At 43.5% G+C, this 23,745-nt stretch overlaps 1 protein-coding gene across 1 annotated transcript in view; it reads right to left on the reverse strand.

Moving 5' to 3' along the window:
• WDR25 (WD repeat domain 25) overlaps positions 1 to 23,745 on the reverse strand; it is a 423,366-nt gene that overhangs the window by 25,795 nt on the left and 373,826 nt on the right. The window lies entirely within an intron of this gene.

Consider the following 23,745-nt stretch of genomic DNA (forward strand, 5'->3'; position numbering starts at 1 on the left):
TGGTGTTCGTAATTAAATCTGCAACTTATGCTGGTGACTTTTTACACTTCTAGAAGAAAAGTTAAAATAGTTCAGTGAACAGAGTAAGGAGCATCCCTGTTCTTCTTTGCCAGCACACAGCCAAGGGATATGCAAACAAAGAATAAACAGTAATTAGAGGCACTGTAGGGCAATTTCCCGGACATAGCCGGGATTTGGTCGTCAGAAACAGTGCCTGGGTGTAAATTGACATGGCATCCCAGTGTAGATTTTGGCAAATTTCCTTTAAAAAAGCTCAGAAAGATTTTGAGTTACTCATAAAGCTCAACAGCTTTGCAAAAAAAAAAAAAAAGCACCACAACTTTTGTTGGGATTGCTAGGAAATCACCCCCTTGACCGCCATGGTTCTGACCAGGTTGACTCGCTCCATGCTGGGAATTTGTTTAAGTTAAATCAGCTACTCAAATGTCAAATGACGTGACAATCATCCCGTCCAGTTTGGCTCGGAATGAGCACAGGATATTGACTACAGCCGCCGCCATTTTGTCATAGGATCAAGCCGCCTGTCTCTGATGCAAGTTATGAGGCAAGGCGATTGCACTGAATGAGTCATTTCCAAGATGCTGGAGAGATGTCAGCTTAACCCGCCTGTTGTCTTATTACGGCATTTCTCCGGGGTTTTCGGTATTTGAGCTCCGCAAACCATTTCATTTCCAGGTGCGCAGAGCTAACTGCTCATCTCACAATAATGTTTTTATCTCGACTCTCAAAGACGTTTTAATCTTTGAGTGCCTTGATAAAAAGAAGAAGTTATTGCGAGGAGAGCAGTTAGTGTTCCCGCTGGAAATCAAATGGCAATTCTGCCTCAAGTTTGTGTCCCGCATCTCATCTCCAGAAGTTGATAAAGACTAAAGGCCTCTGGTATATGTAACTCTTACCGTGAAAAGTTATTTCTTTCCTCCGTTTCTTAGCCTTTTCTCGGAAATATTTTGAACTATTGTTTTTCACCTCCAGCTTTTGGCAGCACTCTTTTATCCCTTGAAACTTTATTTCAAATGGCAGCTCGATGCCCCGCACAAAGTTTTCTCTGCAGTTTTCTGTGGGAATGTTCAGGGATGCAGGAGAGGATATAGTGTCTAATTATATCCTTATCCAAGGATAAGGATATAACAAGTTCCACAATATCAGCAGAGTAACACATTCCCCTTTATTTTAAGTTTGCAGCGTCTGCGTTTGCTCAGGCTCGCTAAAGCCTCTATAATAACTATTCTGGTAATTTCCCCCTTATTCCCTCATAAAATAGAAGAGACGACACAGTCTTAAACCAAAGTATAGAAAGGAGTTTACTCACATTCTGTTCACAATCAGATCCCAGAAGGCAGACTTAGCTTAATGAAGTAACATGCACTTGGAATCTATCTTATAAGAAGACAGTCCCTTTGTCCTCTCTTGGCTGGAAGTCAAGAGGGCATCTTTGGCTTAGTAGATGTTGCTTCTTCAATGCATGTGATGAAAGAGAGAGAGATGGCTGCCCTGCCCTGTGCTTTTGTCATTACCTGCACAGGTGAGGCCACACCCACCTCTAGTCACATGTAGAGGAAGTCTGCCCCAGCCCAGAAGGAAACAGGAAGTTTACCTGCTGGCTGGACAAACATCCCTCCCCATGTGTAAACATGTTCACTCTAGGAATGTTGTACTTGACTGCTCTTGTGTTTCACATCCCACATTTTCATCTCCCTGTAGTTCAGGAGTAGTCAACATGGCGCTCTTCATATGCCCAACAACCCTTGCCAGGATGGCAAGACGTCAAGGATGATGGGAGCTTGAGTCCAACAAGTCCTGGAGGCCACACCACTGGCTACACCTGCCCCAGATAATGCCTCTTTATGAATTATGGCATGCTTTTAATTTTCAATCTTATCTGCCATCTTTTCCATAAGAAGGAATTTGTGAGGTAAGTGATTTATTCCTACTTATTTTTTTTCAAATTTTTTTTGTTTTCACATTACAAACAAACAAACAAACAAACACATAAGACAAACAAACATAAATCATAGCCTTATTGAAAATTACTCTTATTAACAATGTTAAGTGGCTTCCTCGCTTCCCCTTGGTTGAATTTCATTGCATATCCCTTTAATGGTTTTCCAAATTGCAGTTCTTATAAAATTTAACTTAGACCTTAACATCCTTCGATCTTCACATTATGACATTAAACATATTAATTCATCACTTAACATAAATAAAATCCTAAGCCAATTAAGTATCTGCAAGCTGTTTTCAGTTAATTTAACTTAGAATCATAGAGTTGGAATAGACCACAAGGGCCATCGAGTCCAACCCCTTCTGAGTAATACCCCTCCCCACCTTCTCACTATATAGAAGGATCTGGCAACTTCTGTTTCAGTGTATCTGAAGAAGTGTGCATGCACACGAAAGCTCATACCAAGAACTAACTTAGTTGGTCTTTAAGGTGCTACTGGAAGGAATTTTTTTATTTTATATTTAACCAAGTCATCATTAAATTTGTCCATTCTTCCTGATACTCCTCCTCCTCCTTCTGGTCGCGGACTCTTCTGGTTAGGTCGGCTAGCTCCGAAAAATCCATCATCTTTATATGACATTCTTCTATCGTGGGTAATTCTTGGGTTTTCCACTTTTAAGCTAATAAAATACGAGCAGCAGTTGTGGCATACAAAAATAATTTAACATCTTTCTTGGGCAATTCCAAACCTGTTATTCCAAGAAGAAAGGCCTCTGGCTTCTTTATAAGTGTATATTTCAACATTTTTTCCCAATTCATTATAAATCTTTCCCCAGAGGTCTTTCACCTTGGGACAGGTCCACCACATATGATAAAAGGTTCCTTCCTTTTCTTTACATTTCCAACATAGATTGTCACAGTTATGATATATCTTTGCTAATTTTACAGGAGTCAAATACCATCTGTACATCATTTTCATTATATTTTCCTTTAACACAGTACATGCGGTGAACTTGACCCCTTTCTTCCACAATCTTTCCCAATCCTCAAACATTATATTATGTCCTACATCTCTTATTCCTATTTAACAGATAGTGACGGATTCAAAGCCATGCTGTTAGTTCATGGCGGACATGGCATTTTTATTTTATTATTACATTTCTATTTCACCTTTTGCTCCAGGGACCTCAAAGTGACTTACATACTTCTCCCCCTCTACATTTTCTCCTCACAACAACCCTGTGAGGTAAGTTAGGCACAGAGACAAGTGTTATGTACTGATGTTCTCACCCTGGGCTAGCAGGGGGATACTATAGATAGTTATGCAAATGAAGGATTGAAAAGTGACGTTCAGTGATTGGATAGTTTGTATGCAGATGAAGGATTGAAAAGTGACGTTCAGTGATTGGATAGTTTTAGAAAGTTGCAACAGTTACAATTGTTCTGGAGCTCTATATAAGCAGGCTGACTGAGCTCCTCAGTTCAGTTCTGTTCCAGCTTACAAATAAAGAGCTGCTTTGGAAGAATCGCTGTGTCGTCTGATATACAGTGGTGCCTCGCAAGACGAAATTAATCCGTTCCATGAGTCTCTTCGTCTAGCGGTTTTTTTTTGTCTTGCGAAGCAACCCTATTAGCGGCTTAGCGGATTAGCGCTATTAGCTGTTTAGTGGCTATTAAAGGCTTAGCAGCTATTAGCAGTTTAGCGGATTAGTAGCTAAAAGGCTATTAGCGGCTTAGCGGCTTAGAAAAAGGGGGGAGCGGAAAAAAATCGGAACACTCGCAAGACGTTTTCGTCTTGCAAAGCAAGCCCATAGGGAAAATCGTCTTGCGAAGCAGCTCAAAAACGGAAAACCCTTTTGTCTAGCGTGTTTTCCATCTTGCAAGGCATTTGTCTTGCGGGGCACCACTGTATTCATCCACAACTTAACAACAAGTACTGGCCCAAGGTCATCCAGTGGGCTTCATGGTCAAATGTGGATTTGAAACCTCTTTTCCTAGGCCCTAGTCCATCACTTTAACCACACTGGCTCCCTTGAGCCCAGGTCTCCAAGCAACATCGCTCTTGGCACATAACATGGGAGACATGTTTGCACTGTAATATTTCTTTCTTTTTTTCTTTTTTCTTTATTTATTGATTTTCACATATTACATTACAATATAGATGTACCAAAACCAACACCATTTCCTCCCCATCCCCCCATACATTTACATTTCCTCAATCCATCATATTATTCTTTTCTCCTTCCTCTCACTTCCCTCCGCCCCCACTCGATTTCCTCCGCATTATAGAATTTACAATAATCTTTGCATTCTACACTCTTCTTAAATCATCTATATATTCTTATTATCTTTCCTTACTCATTTTTCTTCCATCCAGTACTTCACATTTTAATCTAGGCATATTAACGTATCTTTTTTTGATCAATAAGAAATCAGCCGAATCAAAAATTAAAAAAGGAGTGGAAATGTTTTGATGAATATATGGCAAAATATTGCACTGTAATATTTAAAGGGTGAGATGTTTATCTTTAAACAGGTGCTAGATATGTTCTGGGGAGCTATGGGGAAATCACAGCTGGAAGCAGAAAGGAATCATATAGCATTCTGTCATCTTTAGATGTGGTATATATCGATTCTCCATTTTTTATTTTTCCCCCATAGATTTATAGCCTACCTTTTTTCCACTATGGAATCTAAAGTGAATCCTGGGAAGTCTAGGCAGGCACTTGGTTAGCTTCAACAGAGCGCCTTTCTTTTGTTTTCACTTTTGCTCCGGTGTCATCCAAAACGCATTATTCCTATTAGATTTCTGAAGGGAGAGTCTGAAAAGCAGTATTTTCTGTAATGGAGTACAAGGCACGTGGATCTGATCTGATATTCCATTTATATGCTAGGAAAACCAAGGATCCCATTAGTTCCAAATATTCTGCCTGCCTTTTTTACATTCCATATTAAAATACACCATAGAATTCAGGCTTGTCCTTGCCTGCTGCTTAAAGGTCTGAATTATTCCTAGCTAGTCGGTAGTGCACAGTGTCATTAAAAGCACAATACTCTGGTGTCTAATTAGTGACTCTCCTTCCACCATCATTTATGGTTGCCTTGTTATTTGTTTGCCTTAAAATAATAATAATAATTAAGCACACTATCCTGAATACAAATACATTGTATTCTTAAAGTTGAACAAGCCTGACTGTAGCTGGAAGTCCAAGCTACAGAAACTGTAATAGGTGTGCATACCGACAATGGAACTTAACCAAGTTCCTTCCTCGGAATCCCCTTAAAAATCATTCTTTACTCTTTCAGAGATAGGAATAAATTTGGTGAAAACAGTGGACTAACAAGGAACCAGTTGTTGACAGATGCTGGTTACAAAACACTGAGCTACAAGTTAAAAAGCACAGTGGGTGGGCTAGCAAACTTAACAAAAGAAGGAATACAATTCATATTTTCATCCTTTCTGAGCATCTCTAGGAGAGACAGGGAACTATCTAACCAGCAAGCAAAGACTAGAAAGCAAGCAGTTTAGGCAACAATAATTTACGGGGAGGAAGGGGTCAAAACTGTACTAAGCTAGCTTTGCTTTTCCTTGGCTCCATTTCCATCTTCTGTTGGCTTCCCTGCCTTGCCCCCTGCCAGCCCCAATGAACTGCATGGGATCTATGCATTCTGGAGGTTATGGCAATAATACTCTCCTCCACATAGGATATGGAACTGGGTTGTGTGATGGGTCCAGTGCCTGAAGTTGCTATGCAGTGGGGAAAGTATCCCTCTCGGCATTCACCTTACCACTGCCCTGTAAAGTTTCAAAGGCATGCCCAGCTTGCACATATGTTTGCTGCTTCTTTTCCACAACAAAGGCATGAGTGGAGCTGTGTGTGAAATTCAAATTCTAGGTCTGATCAGTGTCAGTCGCTGAACTAGGATTCATCCGCAAATCCGATTCAAGAAGAACACATGTGCATTTTACCCTTGTCTAATAGGCTTCACAATTACACATCCTTTTTTATTCCCCAACCAGGGACTCAGTTACATTAGTCAATAAACAATGTTTTGAATGTGTTGTTGTTGTTGTTAGTTGTTTAGTCGTGTCCGACTCTTCGTGATCCCATGGACCAGAGCACTCCAAGCACTTCTGTCTTCCACTGCCTCCCGCAGTTTGGTCAAACTCATCCTGGTAGCTTCAAGAACACTGTCCAACCATCTCGTCCTCTGTTGTCCCTTCTCCTTGTGCCCTCCATCTTTCCCAACATCAGGGTCGTTTCCAGGGAGTCTTCTCTTTGAATGTGTTATTAACATGCAAAACCAGATGGCGCCAGAGAGCAAAAAATAAAAATCTATGCAATTTTTGTACAGGTTTCCCCCCTTTTGTTATAACAATTTAAATTCTGACTTATTTATAGAGCTTTTTTCCTGTGTAGATCCACCTCAGCTAACTCTGGTCACAGTTCAAGGACACATTCTAGCAGGCAAAACCCCTGATGGAAGGTGCGAACCAGGACCGCGGAGGGATGTGTGACCTGGAGAAAGTTCAGAGGGGCATATAGAGAAGTCTGGAGGGCCACATCTGGCCCTGGGTCTGCGGTTCCCCATCTCTGCTCTGGTCTACAAGCCCCTGTCACAAACTGACTTTACATGCAGTTCGCCGCTACATTCAGTTTTAACAGCAGTGGGTGTTCAGTAAGAGTTGGAGCTGAATCTGTCAATCATAGGTTCATGTGAGAGAGTTTCAGTGCACAGACTGTCTTGCTCATCAGTGAATAATCACATTCCCAGCTGCATTGAAAACGCCTCCTGAATAAACATTTGGAAGGAAGACAGCTTGTAGATTTGATAGCGATTTTAATCACAGAATGCCGCTATTTCCCTTTCAGCGGCACAGTTTTGGAGAACAGCGTCCCAACATCGCTGGGACTTCATTGTCAGGCAAACAGCACACAGGAAACAGAATGCCGGGCTCCTCCAATGCCCCCTTCCTTCCCCAGCTGTATCTTCATCCCGCATAGATGAATATCTATGAGCCAGAGACAAACAACTACATAAGGCAATGATTTCAAAAGGGCTTCTTTGTTTTACCATAGCCACTTTCACTTAGCTCACCGTAGCTTCATCTTAAAAGGCCACATTTACACCATACATTTAAAGCGCAATGATAGAAATATAAGCAGACATGACTTCCCCCAGAGAATTCTGGGAGCTGTAGTTTGTTGAGGGTTCTAATAGTTGTTAGTAGATTCCTATTTCCAGGGCTTTCCCCCCCCCACCCGAACTCACTGGAACTCAGTTCCAGCACCTCTCAAATGGACGCCATTGCCATTACAGTGGTACCTCGGGTTACATATGCTTCAGGTTACAGACACTTCAGGTTACAGACTCTGCTAACCCAGAAATAGTACCTCAGGTTAATAACTTTGCTTCAGGATGAGAACAGAAATCGCGCAGCGGCAGCAGGAGGCCCCATTAGCTAAAGTGGTGCTTCAGGTTAAGAACAGTTTCAGGTTAAGAACGGACCTCCGGAACGAATTAAGTACTTAACCCGAGGTACCACTGTATAAGAGAACAAGGGAGGCACTCATGGTGAGTTATGGCACTTCTTTTTCTAGAAAAATAGCACTGCCTGTTCCACACACAAAACTACAATTCTTGGAGTTCCCTGTGGAAACAGGTTGATTGTTAAACCACTCTGAGAACTCTGGCTGGGGGGGGGGGCAGGGGTCCAATTTAAATAAAAAGAACCATAAGAAAGGTTCTCCCTTCTCACAGTTCTTTATTTTTAAATCAGACTTTGGACCAGATAGTTCTTTGCATAGGGACCCTCTCAAACAGAGGACTGTCTTCTGTAAAGGACCGGAGAAGGGTCACAGCTCAGTGTTAGAGCTTTGCATGCAGAAGATCCCTGTGTGAAAGAGAGCTGCTGCCAGCCAGAGTAGACAGTACTGATCAAGATGGACCAATAGGCTGGCTCAGTATAAGGCAGATTCCTGTGTTCCTAAACAGGATAAATGGCCACCCCAAATGAAGGTGCCCCAGTATGCCATAGAAGAAATTTAATACACTTAACTTTCACTCATTCTTTCTTCTCCTCCACTATCAGATTAAATCAATTTTGATTGATTAGAATGCATTACGAGAATAGAATAGAATAGAATAGAATAGAATAGAATAGAATAGAATAGAATAGAATAGAATAGAATTCATTATTTATACCCTGCCCATCTGGCTGGGTTTCCCCAGCCACTCTGGGCGGCTTCAAACAAAGTATTATAATACAGTGGTGTGTTAAACATTAAAAGCTTCCCTAAACAGTTCTGCCTTCAGATGTCATCTGAAAGTCTGGTAGTTATTTTTCTCTTTGACATCTGGTGGGAGGGCATTCCATAGGGCGGGTGCCACTTCCGAAAAGGCCATCTGCCTGGTTCCCTGTAACTTGGCTCCTCGCAATGAGGGAACTGCCAGAAGGACCCTCAGCGCTGGACCTCAGTGTCCGGGCAGAACAATGGGGGTGGAGATGGGGGTGAAGACGCTCCTTCAGGTATGATTGTTGGCTTTTTGCAGTATGGTAACGCTGCAGAGAGCTTGCTGCGGAGATCATGCATTAAAAAGAAAGGACTCAAAAAGTACTTAAAGGTTTTAATAAGAAAAACAAAAACTCCATTTACACTAAATACATCAACAAACCAACATGACCCAACCACCAACCCATCCCCCAGGGTAATGGGAGAGCTAGGTGCTGTTCCTTATATACTCTACCCAAATGCTGACACGCCTTAATCAAATCCAACTCAGCAGCACCTGCTATGTTTCACAGCTGTAAAGCCGGGTCTCGTTATCTTGCTCTGGCCCTTGCTCTGGCCCCTTAAAGACATACACATGGAGTGGAACAATGATGAACCTTTACATTTAAAGAAACCATTTAACAATGATTGGTTAGAATGTATTATATGATTGTTTTACTAAGCCTCCCAACCCACTAAGTCTCTCAACCCACAATGAACACTCTCTGCTTCTACATCTTCTGTGCTCCATCCCAGTCCAGAATCCACATTCGATACCTGCCTGGCTTCCACTTCCCTTGTCTACCTGCTCCACCCAGCAGCATTGCCACCATGAGCAAGGTGGGGGAGAGCGTAAAATGATGTGTCCTGGAAAAGGACATGGCTGGCTGACTGGAACCCTAAGCAGGAGCACTCCACACTGCAACATCTTGTTGCAGATCTCACATGCACCTCTGAAACTTTATTACAAACAGTGCATAGAACCTAGAGGGAGCGGGTGGCACTATGATCTAAACCACTGAGCCTCTTGGGCTTGCTGGTCGGAAGGTCAGTGGTTCAAATGCAAGCAACAGGGTGAGTTCCCGTTGCTCTATCCCAGCTTTTGCCAACCTAGCAGTTCAAAAGCATACCAGTGCAAATACAGTGGTACCTTGGGTTACAGATGCTTCAGTTTACAGACGCTTCAGGTTACAGACTCTGCTAACCCAGAAATTGTACCTCGGGTTAAGAACTTTGCATCAGGATGAGAACAGAAATCATGCTCCGGCGGCACGGCAGCAGCAGGAGGCCCCATTAGCTAAAGTGGTACCTCAGGTTAAGAACAGTTTCAGGTTAAGAACCTCAAGAACAAATTAAGTTCTTAACCCGAGGTACCACTCTGGGTACTACAGTGGGAAGGTGAACGGCATTTCCGTACGCTCTGGCTTCCATCACGGTGTTCCGTTGTGCCAGAAGCAGTTTAGTCATGCTGGCCACATGACCTGGAAAGCTGTCTGTGGACAAATGCCGGTTCCCTGGGCCTGAAAGTGAGATGAGCGCCGCAACCCCATAGTCACCTTTGGCTGGACTGAACTGTCCAGGGGTCCTTTACCTAGAACCTACATGCATACACTTGTATATTATGTGTTGCATGATTATTCCATCAGGGCAAGCCTTTCTGCTTGCCAGATGGAACAATTGCCCCTTCTCCTCCCTCCACGTGCTGTTTTGGGGGTGCTCGGGGGTCATACGGGGAGAGGAAGAGAGCATGCCCCATTGAACTTGCAAGACTTAGTGTACTTGCTGCCAAAGACATAACTGTTTAGTTCAGGCATGGCCAAACTTGGCCCTCCAGAAGTTTTGGGACTACAACTCCCATCATCCCTAGCTAACAGGACCAGTGGTCAGGGATGATGGGAATTGTAGTCCCAAAGCATCTGGAGGGCCAAGTTTGGCCATGCCTGGTTTAATTGAATCAGTGCCTTAATCTCTGGCTGGAGAGGCAGGACCTGCTACCATGGTTCTGCCAAGCTCAGGCAGTTTGTGTCCACCACCTGCATTGGGCTATTGCATGTGAGGGGAATTCTTTAAGCTTCATATATAGAAACACTGCATGCCTCTGATTGTGCCCTATCAAGCAAAGCTGATTTAGTCCTTGTTCATTAGAAAAAGATGGCACTTGAGGCAGCCAAGGCCTCTTACTTATAGCTCAGCTAGGCTTTGTTAGCATTGCTGCCAAGGAACAGAGAGTGCCGTCTGTGCAAACCTTCCCTACGAACGGAGAGCACGAGCTGCAGATATAAAACAGCACCAACAATAATATCTCCTCCCTTAAAGAGAGTCTCAATATGCTGCCCACTAGATGGTGCATTGTCATTTCCCAATAATGTGCGGAAGTTGCATGGAAAGCCACGGTCCTGTATCCTGCACGTTCCAGAAGACCAAATGGTTTAGCCTGTTACAACAAAAGCAAAACAGAATGAAGCAAAAGCCTCATCAAAATGACATCGTCCCGTGGCATCTTGACTTATAGCCTGCATCGAATAAAAGAGCCTCATTCTTAGACCACAATAAATGCCCTGAACTTTACACAGCCACAAAGCTCTTATTTCTAGAGTGGGAAGAATGTTAATTCCTTGCAGCCAAAACAGCAGAGTCTTGTGGCACCTTTAAAACGGTCAAATTTATTACGGCATTAGTTTTCATGGGCTACAGTTACAATTAAAGTCACAGTTACAATGCACCAAGAGCTTCCATGCTCCTACCATATTGGCCTGAAAATAAGCCACACTCCCCCCCCCCCCCCCAATTCCAACCGCGAGAAGTTAAAGTGCGGCTTAAATTTGTGACCTTACAAAAATTGGCTTTTACGATATCGCTGCTGAAACAGACTTGTGGTAAAACAGAACGAGTGTGAGTGCCTGAGGAATTTTAAGGTAGCAGTTTATATTTGGGTTGTTCCCCCCCCCCCTTGAATTTTAAAGGTGAGGCTTATATTTGGGTGCGGCTTATATTCGGGCCAATATGGTACTTTTGAATAAATAATTTTTTATTTATATTTTTCATTATTACACTTTCCAGGACCACATTCACATTGAGATAAACATTTCTCTCATTTATATTTTACTATATAATAAAACAATCATTTATGACTTCCCTTCTTCCCCTTCCCTGGTTCCTTTGATTTTCCCATCATTTCTGCATATTCTTATATAAACATTTAGTTCTCTTCCCCCACCTTTTTTTTTTCTTTATTAACAATATCTCTTATATCATATGACACATTACATATAGCATAGCTCGCATAACATATATGTGGTGGTTGGGAGTTACTCGTGCGTAATCCTGCCCCGTTTGAGCATCGGATTGCCTGGTTAAACCCTCCGGACTGCGCAGCCCATCTCAGCATGGCTGCCCTTAGTCACTCGTAGAATCTGTCTGTGGGCGTTTCTTAAAGCATTGCCAACATAAGAGTTGTTTGACGCCCAATCGTTTCCGCCTCTCACTGCGCAGGAGTCTCCTGCGCAGGGTGGGCGTGGGCAGCGGGGTGCTTGGGCTCTCCTCGCTAACTTCCAACCGAAGAGTCCTGGAGCCCCTGCACCTCCCTGTCCCGTTCTCTCCCTGATCCCTGATCCCTGATCCCTGGTGTTACACTCATTCTCTTCCCCTTCTTCCCGGCTGAGTCTCCCTCTAGCGCCTGGACTTTCCCCTGCAGAATCTGAGACCCTTTCCTTCTCCCGTGCCTCTGATGGCAGTTCCCTGACAATATACATATACATATGTATTGTACATCTTCCTGAGTAAAAAATATATATACAGTAATCTGTGTAAGCAAAAACCATATACAAGTAGTATTCTGTTTACTTACATAAATTAAACTGATTCGTATTTTTACTATCTTTTGATGTCTTATCTATTTATTAACATGAGTTAAAGAAAGAAAAAACCAGGAAAAAAAGAAAAAGGAGTAGTTGGACTTCCTACCATTTCCCAGTGTATAGCCTTATTCTAGTAATGAATATACCTACCATTCTTGAGTTATTTTTTTATATTCCTTCTAATACATTCTTACAACAGTTAGTACCTTTTGACTTATTTCTCATATGTTTCACTATATAAGGGTCAATTAAATGCTGCCATAAACATTATACCACTGTTATAATTTTGTAAATAGTTTGAGAGACAACACAAGTTTATGTTATACAATGGTACCTCGGGTTAAGAACCTAATTTGTTCTGGAGGTCCGTTCTTAACCTGAAACTGTTCTTAACCTGAAGCACCACTTTAGCTAATGGGGCCTCCTGCTGCCGCCGCGCCACCGGAGCACGATTTCTGTTCTCATCCTGAAGCAAAGTTCTTAACCCAAGGTACTATTTCTGGGTTAGCGGAGTCTGTAACCTGAAGCGTCTGTAACCTGAAACATCTGTTAACTCGAGGTACCACTATACTGTTGAATTTACCTTAACCCTGCTAACATTTTTACATATTTACGATTGTTTTCCAAATAGTCCACACAAAAATTTCCATTCCTCTTTATATACTTGATCCACTTGTTCTCTTATCCATTACTTGTGGTTTGAACCAAGACCAATGAAATTCAGGGGGTTTTGTATGTTAATTGGTTCACCAATGCAAGGATGTTTGTGTTATCAGCAATTGCTTTGTGAATTTCCATTACATAATTAACATGGTCTGTACATTTCTGCCTTTCATTGCCACCTGGCCTTGCTGTTTACCACCACTATGCGTGTGCATGTGTGTACACACACAAACACGCTTTCTCTCGCCTGTAACTCGGAATAATGCTTTCTGCATCTGAAGTGAACTGCAGTTCACAAAAGCTTTTACCGTGATATTTTTATAATGCTATTCTAGGCATTATTGTGGCTGAACCTGAATCAACAGTGTGATGCAGCAGAAGCAGCAGGAAAGAAAGAAAGAAAGAAAGAAAGAAAGAAAGAAAGAAAGAAAGAAAGAAAGAAAGAAAGAAAATAAATGCTGGTCTGGGCTGCATCAACAGAAGCATAGCATCCAGATCGAGGGAAGTAATGGTAGCACTCTGTTCTGCCTTGGTCAGACCACACCTGGAGTACTGTGTCCTGTTCTGGCCACCAAAATTTAAGAAGGATGTTGACAAGTTGGAAAGTGTGCAGAGGAGGACAAAACGAGATACTCAAGGCTCTGGAAACCAAGCCTTATGAGGAATAGTTGAGGGTGTTAGTATTTCATGCTTCCGATGCTGCAGATGTTGTTGTTTGGTCGTTTAGTCGTGTCCGACTCTTTGTGACCCCCTGGACCAGAGCACGCCAGGCACTCCTGTCTTCCACTGCCTCCCACAGTTTGGTCAAACTCATGCTGGTAGCTTTGAGAACACTATCCAACCATCTCATCCTCTGTCGTCCCCTTCTCCTTGTGCCCTCCATCTTTCCCAACATCAGGGTCTTTTCCAGGGAGCCTTCTCTTCTCATGAGGTGGCCAAAATACTGGAGCCTCAGCTTCACGATCTGTCCTTCCAGTGAGCACTCAGGGCTGATTTCCTTAAGAATGGAGAGGTTTGATCTTCTTGCAGTCCATGGGACTGGTGTAGATGAGATTGGTGTAAATCACATGCCTGTCTGGGACGAGTGTGGGAATGAAAGACAGTCTTATCTCTTTCGCTGTATGTACTTATTGTACTGTACTTTTGCTTTTACTTCTTCTGATTCATCTCTCGGAGCTGTCAGGAGGTCCTACACATGAGTAGGAATCCGGCAGAGACACATGCCCAACTGCCATGTTCTCTCCCTCTTGGCCGTTCGGGAGCTTCAAAAGCTTTCTCCGGTCCGAAAATCACAGCGACTGATACCAATAGGCATCAGCAGACTTCAGGATCAGCAGAGTATAGGTAGTCAGCGTACAGACTCAGTAGTGCAGCTTATTGGCTAAACTACATTTATTTACATATACACACTAGGAGTATCTTGACTCAGCTCCTTCCTCTTCAGCATCAGACAGCAAAGAGAAAGAACAGCAGGACAAATGTCCTACATCATGGAAACATAGTAATGTAAACATCCTGTCTCCGTCACCTCCCACAATGTGGAATGAAAACATACACCATTATGTGATAAAAACAATCTCTTGACTGCAACACGGGGAATGAATCCTAACAGGAGCTGGAGAGAGAGAGGACGCATGACTCCTTTGTCTGTGCATAGTGTGTAAATTAATATGTAGATTAGCTCTGCGATGTCTCATGCTTCTTGCTGTGTTATGCTAGAAGATTAGTGTGCATATATCATTTGATATATGTCGCTGAATCACACTGGAGAAGAAGGGAAATGCCTTTTCCAGAGCTGCGCATACCGGAGGATGCTCAGAGTTCAGGGGCTGCAGGGGCACCCCAGGGTGTTTTCCAACAGAGGGAATTGGGTACGTTTAACCTGGAAAGGAGGAGATAGAGAGGAGATATGATAGCCATCTTCAAATATCTCAAGGGCTGTCATATGGAGGAGGGAGCAAGCTTGTTTCCTCCTTCTCCGGAGGGTAGGTCTCGAACCAATGGATTCATAGTAGACTGGCGCATATCCCCCAGCCCCTAAACCCAAACTGAACTGACCTGGGGAACACCTGTTAAGTTGTGGGTGAACATATCAGACAACACAGCGATTCTTCAAACACCTCTTGTTTATTCACAGGCCAGAACAGAACTGAACTGAAGGGTTCAGCCAGCCTGCTTATATAGAGATCCACTACAACGCAACAGTAACTACTTTCTGTAACTATCCAATCACTGAACGTCACTTTCAATCCCTTATTTGCATATGTGGACCTGAGTGAAAACTATCTACAGTATCCCCCTGCTGGCCCAGGGTGAGAACCTCAGTACATAACAACACCCATCTTAGATTAAGCCCTGAATCAATTTGGGGATGGGGCTAATCTTAAACTGGGGTTGTACAAACCCCAATTAAACATACGTGTGGGAGGAGGAGGAAGGAGATGTTATGTCACCTCCTCCCACCTCTGACCAAGAGCAGGATTCAATCCTGCTGGGGAAAGTTGTGCCACACACAGTCTCAAAGCTCACTGGGGAGTACTTCAAACAGTAGCTAAATCTGAGTGCAACCCACCTTGCAAGGCTGTTGTAGCCAGGAGGAAAAGAGGGAAGGGTCCCCACACCTAAAAAAAAGTTGTGCAAGCTACATCTGCTGTACGACACAGGACACCTGTGAAGTTCACTTTTCTACAGAAACATCAAACGTGCAGGAGTGCTGTCCACTTTTGCAACCGGTCATCCTAGGTTGTGTGGAGCTTAAAGTGTGTGTTGGGAAAGGAGGGAGGGGTGAACTGCGTCATGCTGTGAGCTCCTTGGAAGAAAGGCAGAAGAGAAATGCAATAAATGAATAAAAATTAAGAAAAAGCCCTGCTTCAGATTTGCTCAAAGGACGCTGAAGCTTTGCTCCTCGCTAACTATTCTGTGAACACATATTCTTACTCTCTCTCTCCCAAGACCTGCTGCAGGAATGGATGGAGGCACAGGTTTGTGTGGGCTGGGGGGGGGGGAGGGGGGAAGGTACGGAATTATCTAATTTTCTACTCAAGGAGACATTTTCACAAATCTTGCGCAGTGTTTTTAGCAACATGGCTCCCATTAGAATCAATGGGAGTCTTGTAACTGAAATCCCGTGGGGGGTCTGAACAATCATGACGTTAAACTAATGCTCTTGGTAGTCTTCTCGCTCCCTCCACCCCCTGCCCCCAGTTTTCTGTTGGAAAATTGCTAAAGGTTTATTTTTGCTCTTTATATTTACCTGCTTAGTTACCAGGAGGCATTGGAACGATGCCTTAAATATGCATGCTCAGAAACATGCAATATATTTAAGGGGTGGCATGGCCTGGAATCTGGAAGTGCCTTTTGTGATTTTTAAAATATATACGTAATCTAGCTTCCATGTGCTCAATGCATCATTCCACCTACCAGCTGCAGGCTGAGATTTTGCATCTGACACTATTATTTAAAAGAGCTATTTTGCAAGTGTACGTAGGGGAGAAGTCCTAACCCCTCTCCTTGAACCCAATTCTCCACAGAAGCTCAAGCAAGAGGGGAACTGAGAGATCACACCGCTTAGTGGTAGAGCAACTGCTTTGCTTGCAGGTCTGATCCCCAGCACCTCTGGGTAGGACCTGGAGAGACTCGTGCTTGGAACCCTGGAGAGCTGCTACCAATCAGTGTAGACAATACAGAACTAGATGGGTCGATGGTCTGACTCAGTATGACAGTTTCCTATGCTCCTAAAAACAGGTCCCTGCTATGTTGTGGGTGAACATATTAGACGACACAGCGATTCTTCGAACAGCTCTTGTTTATTCACAGGCCCAGAACAGAACTGGGCTGAAGGGTTCAGCCAACCTGCTTATATATAGCTCAACTACAAAACAACAGAAACAACTTTCTCTAACTATCCAATCACTGAACGTCACTTTCAATTCCTTTTTTGCATATGTGGACCTGAGTGAAAACTATCTACAGTATCCCCCTGCTGGCCCAGGGTGAGAACTTCAGTACATAACAGTCCCTATTTTCAGTTTGTGCAATGACAGACTATATTCCCTCATACCAGGGGTCTGCAACCCGCGGCTCCAGAACCGCATGTGGCTCTTTTACACCTTTGCCGCGGCTCCGGGGTGGATACTAGCGAGGGGAGGAGGTGCATTGTGCGCCCCGACACTCCCCACTGTGGCGGGTGCTGTACTGGCTGTGACGTCGCAAGGGGGCGGTGCGTGCGTTAGTCACGCACCGTCCCGACGTCACCTTCCCGCCCGCCCGCCCGCTACATTGTAAGGGCCATGTACGCTGGTCACTGCATTGAAAGGGGGCATGTACGCTGGTCACTGTTTTGAAGGGGAGTGAAGAACACACACACACAAAAAGGTAACTTGTTAATTTAACGTTTATTTCTATGAGGAGGAGTAATTCTGAGGGGTCAAACAAAGAAATAATAAAAAAGTGACAAAAAAGTTATTTTTATAATGACGAGTTTTGTGGCTCCCAGTTTTTTTTTCTTCGGAAACGGGTCCAAGTGGCTCTTTTTGTCTTAAAGGTTGCAGACCCCTGCCTCATACAAACCTAGCCCGGGTTTTGAGATCTTCAGGGGAGGCTCTTCACTAGGCCCCACCACCCCCACAGGCATGCTTAGTGGGGACATGGGAGAGGGCCTTCTTGGTGGTTGCTCCAAGACTTTGGAACTCCTTCCCTAGAGAAGCTAGACTGGCTCCCTCCTTGCTGTCCTTCTGTGGTAATGAAATACAGAGAATAAGGTTTGATGTACTGAGCATACTGGGACTGTGGTCGGACTATGCTCGGTAACTGGAGTGAAATACAATACTGAGGTGAAATCTAATCCTGCAATAAAATTCTAGCAGACCACGAGGAGGCTTCTTTTTCTAAACTGGTATCTAGTACGCATGCTTCCCCCTGTAGTAAACTTAGAGTAATCACAGGGTTAAGTGCCTTATAAGGAAATGGGGCGAGAGGAAATGAGTGTTGTGATTGGATATGAAATTTAAACTTATTGGAATCCCTGTATAAAATGATATGGAACCCTTTATTCTGGGTCCAGTTCTTTGTGGAAATTATTCCCACTGAAACTACTATTTCTGCTCAGAAATAAAATACAGAAGGACTCATTTTCCACTCATTGTCTCATGTTGTTTTTGGTTTATCCATGAGATAGGGCAGGCTTTGCTTGCAACACTTCCACTCGCAGGTGTAGAATTGCTTATTCCAATAGGCTTTTGGGAACTGACTGCTTTTAATAAAAGGGTTGGCATCATGCTGCTTTTAGTGAGTGTGAGTGTGCGCGTGTGTGTGTAAATATATATATATTTTAAAAAAATGTCCAGTAGCACTTTACAGACCAACTAAGTTTGTTCTTAGTATAAGCTTTTTGTGTGCATGCACACTTCTTCAGATACCACAGTGCTGCTGCTGCTGCTGTGTGTGTGTGTGTGTGTGTGTGTGTGTGTGATGAGGATGTGGCCTATGATTCAAATGCCTGCCTGGTGGACTTCTGTATGTGGAACTGAGGGGTGCCATCTTGTCCGTCTCAGACAGCAGAATCTCTTGGTCTGGCCCTGGGGAGACCTTCAATGGCAAAGGAAATGTGAATTCTAAAGGTGTGCATAAATTATTGGGTTGCCCCAGCCACGCTGGGCAGCTTCCAACATATATAAAATATTAAACTTTTTTTTTTTTTAAAAAACTTCCCTATACAGGATTCAGACAGCCAAAGGATTGGCTAACTCCATGGCGTCCAACATTTCTCCAATGAAAACAGGGACAGCCTAAGGAAAAGCGGGACATTCTGGGATGAAATCAGAAACTGGGATGGCTTCTCTAAATCAGGGACGACCCTGGAAAATAGGGATACTTAGAGGATCTGTGTGTGTGTGTGGTGTGTGTGACACACACACACACACACACACACACACAACTTTGGCAGCAGGTTTCCCATTGCAATGCATGGGGCAACCACAAAGATGCTCTCCTTGGCGAAGCTTATTTTATGGTAGCAGTAAATCAAAAGCTTTTGATCAGCAACTGTGCTTTTATTCACAGAGCAGTTTGACTTTATGTCAGTAGGAATAGAAATTATTTTCATTCTTTTGTACTCCAAATAAAAGCTTTACAATGCTATGTTATTTTTCATTTGCAGAGTCCAGATGAAAGCAGGAGTGGTGAGTTATAACATGCATCGACAGGGAGATTATTTGATTGAAAAGGAGATATTTCAGTTACAAGGCATGTCTGACCTGTCTGAAAATTGGAGGAACATTGCCAGGAAGCCAATCATCGCCCCTTCTGTTTCCAACTTTCAGTGCTGTTGCTTCTGTAGCTAAAAATGGTGCCCTCTGTGCATAAGAGGAAGGTTTTGGGAACCCTTAAGTTTGCAGAAATACAAAAAAAAGGAGGCATGCTCTAAAGGAGGGAGAAGAGACCCATCAAAACAGCCCAACAAGGTCTGAGTATGCTCAGTCAACAACTGCAGGATGTCTGACAGGGAGTGGTGAAAAATGAAAAATAGCTGATGATGGGAGACTGAACCCTAGTAAGCTTCCATAAACTCCATATTGCAAGAGACGTCTATGGCATTAAAGGAGATACATGTGCCATACGCCTCTCGTGGAGCTCTACCTAATCTGCGAAAAAATAATAATATAACAAGACCGAGGAGAGGTTGGGAACCCTGGGGGGAAAGAGGGAAGTTTCAGGTTGTCTAAAATTAGAAGAAACTTTCAGCTAGGACTGAATCCACTGAGACTAAGCCAGCTAGGATTGAGCGCTAAGGTTTTGAAGCGAATAGCTCTTATAGGTTCCATCACCTGAAAGAGAGGTTTTCTCAAGACAAAAAAGAAGGGCATCTAGAGTATTGTGGGGAGTCTAAGTGTGTGTCTGTCATGGACTGGGGGAGGCGGCAGCTGGGGAACCCCCCAGGGGAAGGAGGCGCAGAGCCAGAGGGTTGGTGGCGGGACAACGATGAGCGGTCAGAAGGAGAAGAGGGATCAGACTGTAAGGGAGATGATGAATTTGCCATTTTTGAAATGTGAGCCTGCTCCTTAAATGGGCTTGCAACCCCTCCCAGGAACACGATCAAACAACCCCCCTCATCATGGAGATGTTAGATTCCAGCTCCAATATCCCAGGATCTACTGCACAGACACAGGTGCTTCCATCTTCTCCTTTCCCCAAAGAGCTTCTTCCATACCAACAATACCTCCATCCTAACTTAAGTTTGCAAGAAGTCACAGTTAAATTGATAGTCACTGCTTTTCTAAAGCACCTGCAAATCGAATATAGCTTTGGGCTGCCATGCAAAAGTTGTCAGGTTCAATCCCTGTCATGTACAGGTGGGAGAAAGACTCCTGTCAGAAAATTCAGAGAGCCATGGTCAATCAGTGCATCATAATCATAATCATAATGAATTTAAACCCCGTCCATCCGGCTGGGTTTCCCCAGCCACTCTGGGCGGCTCCCAACAGAATATTAAAAATACAATAAAAGATCAAACATTAAAAACTTCCCTGAGGAAGACCTTCAGAGGTCTTCTAAAAGTCAGATAGTTGTCTATTTCCTTGACATCTGATGGGAGGGCATCCCACAGGGCGGGCACCACTACCAAGAAGGCCCTCTGCCTGGTTCCCTGTAACTTCACTTCTCGCAGTGAGGAAACCGCCAGAAGGCCCTTGGAGCTGGACCTCAGTGTTCAGGCTGGACAATGTGGGTGGAGACACTCCTTCAGGTAACGTTTCCCAACCTGTCACTATCTAGATGTTGACCCAGCAAGTATGATCAATGGTCAGAAATGATGGGAATTGGAGCCCAACAACATCTGAAGTGCACCAGGCTAGGAATGTCTGATCTATCATGAAGAACTGAAGAGGTTAAGGACCACTTTCCCATTTGGTCAATCTTCTGGGAGTCACATGCAAGCAGTGGGACACACCCCACATTCCCACATCTTTCTTCTTCTTTGGCGATCACTCATAGCCGAGTAAGATTGTCTTCCATAAACACAGTTTTAACAATGAGTCCGTAAATGACTGTGGAGGCCAATTCTGCATCCACACGTCCTTCCACAGTGGGGACATTGGTTTCCGGGTGGGCCAATTCTGGACCCACACATCCTTCCACAGTGGGGACATTGGGTGGGAGTTGATCACAGTGTGGACTTGCCAAGCGTGCCTTCCTCTTAGCACGTTTCTCCCTTGCATCCTGAGTTTGAGTGTCTTCAAAGCCCATGACACCTTTGGTAAAGGCTGTTCTCCAACTGGAGCACTCGCAGGCCAGTGTTTCCCAGTTGTCAGTGTTTATACTACATTTTTAAAGATTTGCCTTGAGACAGTCTTTAAACCTCTTTTGTTGACCACCAGCTTTACGCTTTCCACCCCAGGAAAGGACTGAGCCAGCAGGTTGTAGATAGAAATATAGATACATGAAAGAATGCAAATTTTTTGCTGCATCTTTCTGTTTGTTCGCTTAAAGAAGGTAGATTTTCAGGGGGAACTGAGTAATTTTTTTTCTGAAAAGGGGGCAGTAGGCCAAATAAGTTTGGGAACATCTGGTGTAGACAGTAACATCTGACTCCTTACAAGGCGGCTTTCAATGTTCCTACTTACAGCCGGAAAGTTGGACAGAGTGCAGCTTAACTTTCTCTGAGACAATGTCAGGAAACTGAGTTTGTCCCATCAGTCAGTCACAGATGTGAGCTGAGATTCTTCACTAAGGAAGAAAATACTGTTTTCAGGAGCTCTATCTCCTTATCAACTTGACATGTTAGGGGACTGAATCTTGGCAGTCAGAAGAGGCTTTTGGTGCAGCTGAAACAAATTTACATATATTATTATTATTATTATTATTATTATTATTATTATTATTATTATCAGATCTGAAATGAACAATAGGATCAATCTTCACCTTACTTTCCTTGTGCCTTTGAAAACCAATGTCAAGGCAATGTAAGTGAACAGCCGTCTGAAGTAAGCCAGGAGCCTACACCAAAGAGTAGTCAGGATTATTATTATTATTATTATTATTATTATTATTATTATTATTATTATTATTATTATTAATTTTTTATTTATACCCCGCCCATCTGGCTAGGATTCCCCAGCCACTCTGGGTGGTTCTCAACAGAACACTAAAAACAGAATAAAACTTCAAACATTAAAAACATCCCATAACAGGGCTGCCTTCAAAAAGTGAGATAGTTGTTTATTTCCTTGACATCTGATGGGAGGCCCTCAGCGCTGGACCCCAGTGTCCAGGCTGAACAATGGGGGTGGAGACGCTCCTTCAGAAGCAAAGCGGAACCAGAAAACCCAAGATTCAGGACCAAAGAAAACACAAGAGGCTTACCAAAGCCTGGTTCCGTTTCCACTCAGAAAGGAACATCTCTAATGCTTCTTCTTGTCCATGAGGAGCCAATGGCCAGTCTTGATGGATTCAATCCAGAAGGTTATTCACCTAGAAGTTGTAGTGAGGTGGCTTGCCACATGAGGAAACAGCGTTCCTAGGAGCCCATATAATATAAAATGATGGACTTTGATCTTGGCTGAAATAGCTGCCCAGTTATGGAATCACTAGCTAATATCTCTTAGCAGTAGCCCCATATCTGTTCAATCAAAATAATTGTTGGCATGGCCCACCTCACTGTTTCATTGTGAAGGCTAATGCAATTTTCATTGTAAAGCACAGCACACACTAAAAAAGCAATATAAATGATGAATAATAACTTTCTTTGGCAGGCTCGGCATCAGATTTTTGGAAATATTCCCCAACCTCACTCATGATCATCAATTCCTTAAACTAAGCCTGTCAAAGAGCTTAATTATGTTCTTTCTCCCTAGCAACTGCTAATTATATCCCTTATAGCCTAAAGTAAAATAACTGGGCCAGCTGATATTTCCTGTGCGTCAGCACCCGCCGCTGAACCTATGGGACTGTTTTCAGTAGTCTTCTGACCATTGCTGCTCACTCTCAGCACATCTTTGATACGGCTACATTATATGTAAATGCAAAAATGCATAACCCCGATGACTGCGTCAGCTGCTGAATATGAGTGCTCTGCCCCATAGATTCGCCATAATGCGATCAAAGTGTAATTCTGATATTGAGAGGAGAGTTAGGAATATTGTATTGCCATTATTATGGATCACAGATCAAAGCAAATGTGAACGCTTTCATGTAAAGAACACCACTGTTGAATATCAGAGATTAGAGAACAAAGAGTCCGGAGGCACCTATCACATTAATTATGCCCTGAACTTTCGCTGGCAACAGCGTTATTCGCTGGATACAACAGATATTAGGGCTATCTAAAGGCACCGCCTTCCTTGAATCATATCAACTGGAAATATGGCAAGACTTGCAACAAAAAGCTGCAGCGGGAAATATTTCTGTTGAGGGTTTCAGACACACTGTTCTATTCGCCGCCAGCCACCAGCATTCCTCGTCCACTGAGCATGCCCACTGAGTATGACTACCCAGCTGAAGCTAAGCAGGTCCACGTCTTGTTAGTGCCAGGATACCACATGCATGCCATCATGGATTCCATGATGGAAGAAAAGTGGGATATAAATGTAAAATAAATACAAAACTTAGGGGTTCCCCCAAGTCTCTTGATGCCTCCTTGAAATGTGCAGGTGGTGCCATTTTGGATATATAAGGACCAGAGCTGAGAGAATTGAGATCTCTGTAAGTATATGTGGTGGGAAATGTATTTTATATGGTATATATGACCCGAAAAAAGCTGAGCTGGAATTTTTAAGAGAAATTCAACCAATCATCCAGGTGGCATTAGTGCCACAGCAATCTCCCCTCTTGTATCATGATACTCTTGTATCATGGCCTGGCTGGATGCAGAAGAGTTTGTGGGAGGCAACCCCCAGGGGAATCCCCCAGGGAAGATGATTCAAAGCCAGGAGATTGGTGGTGGGACGACGTTGAATGGTCAGAGGCAGAAGAGGTAGCAGACTGGGAGGAGGAA

Source organism: Podarcis vaucheri (genome assembly GCF_965113315.1).
Source record: "Podarcis vaucheri genome assembly, chromosome: 1".
Taxonomy (NCBI): Eukaryota; Metazoa; Chordata; class Lepidosauria; order Squamata; family Lacertidae; genus Podarcis; species Podarcis vaucheri.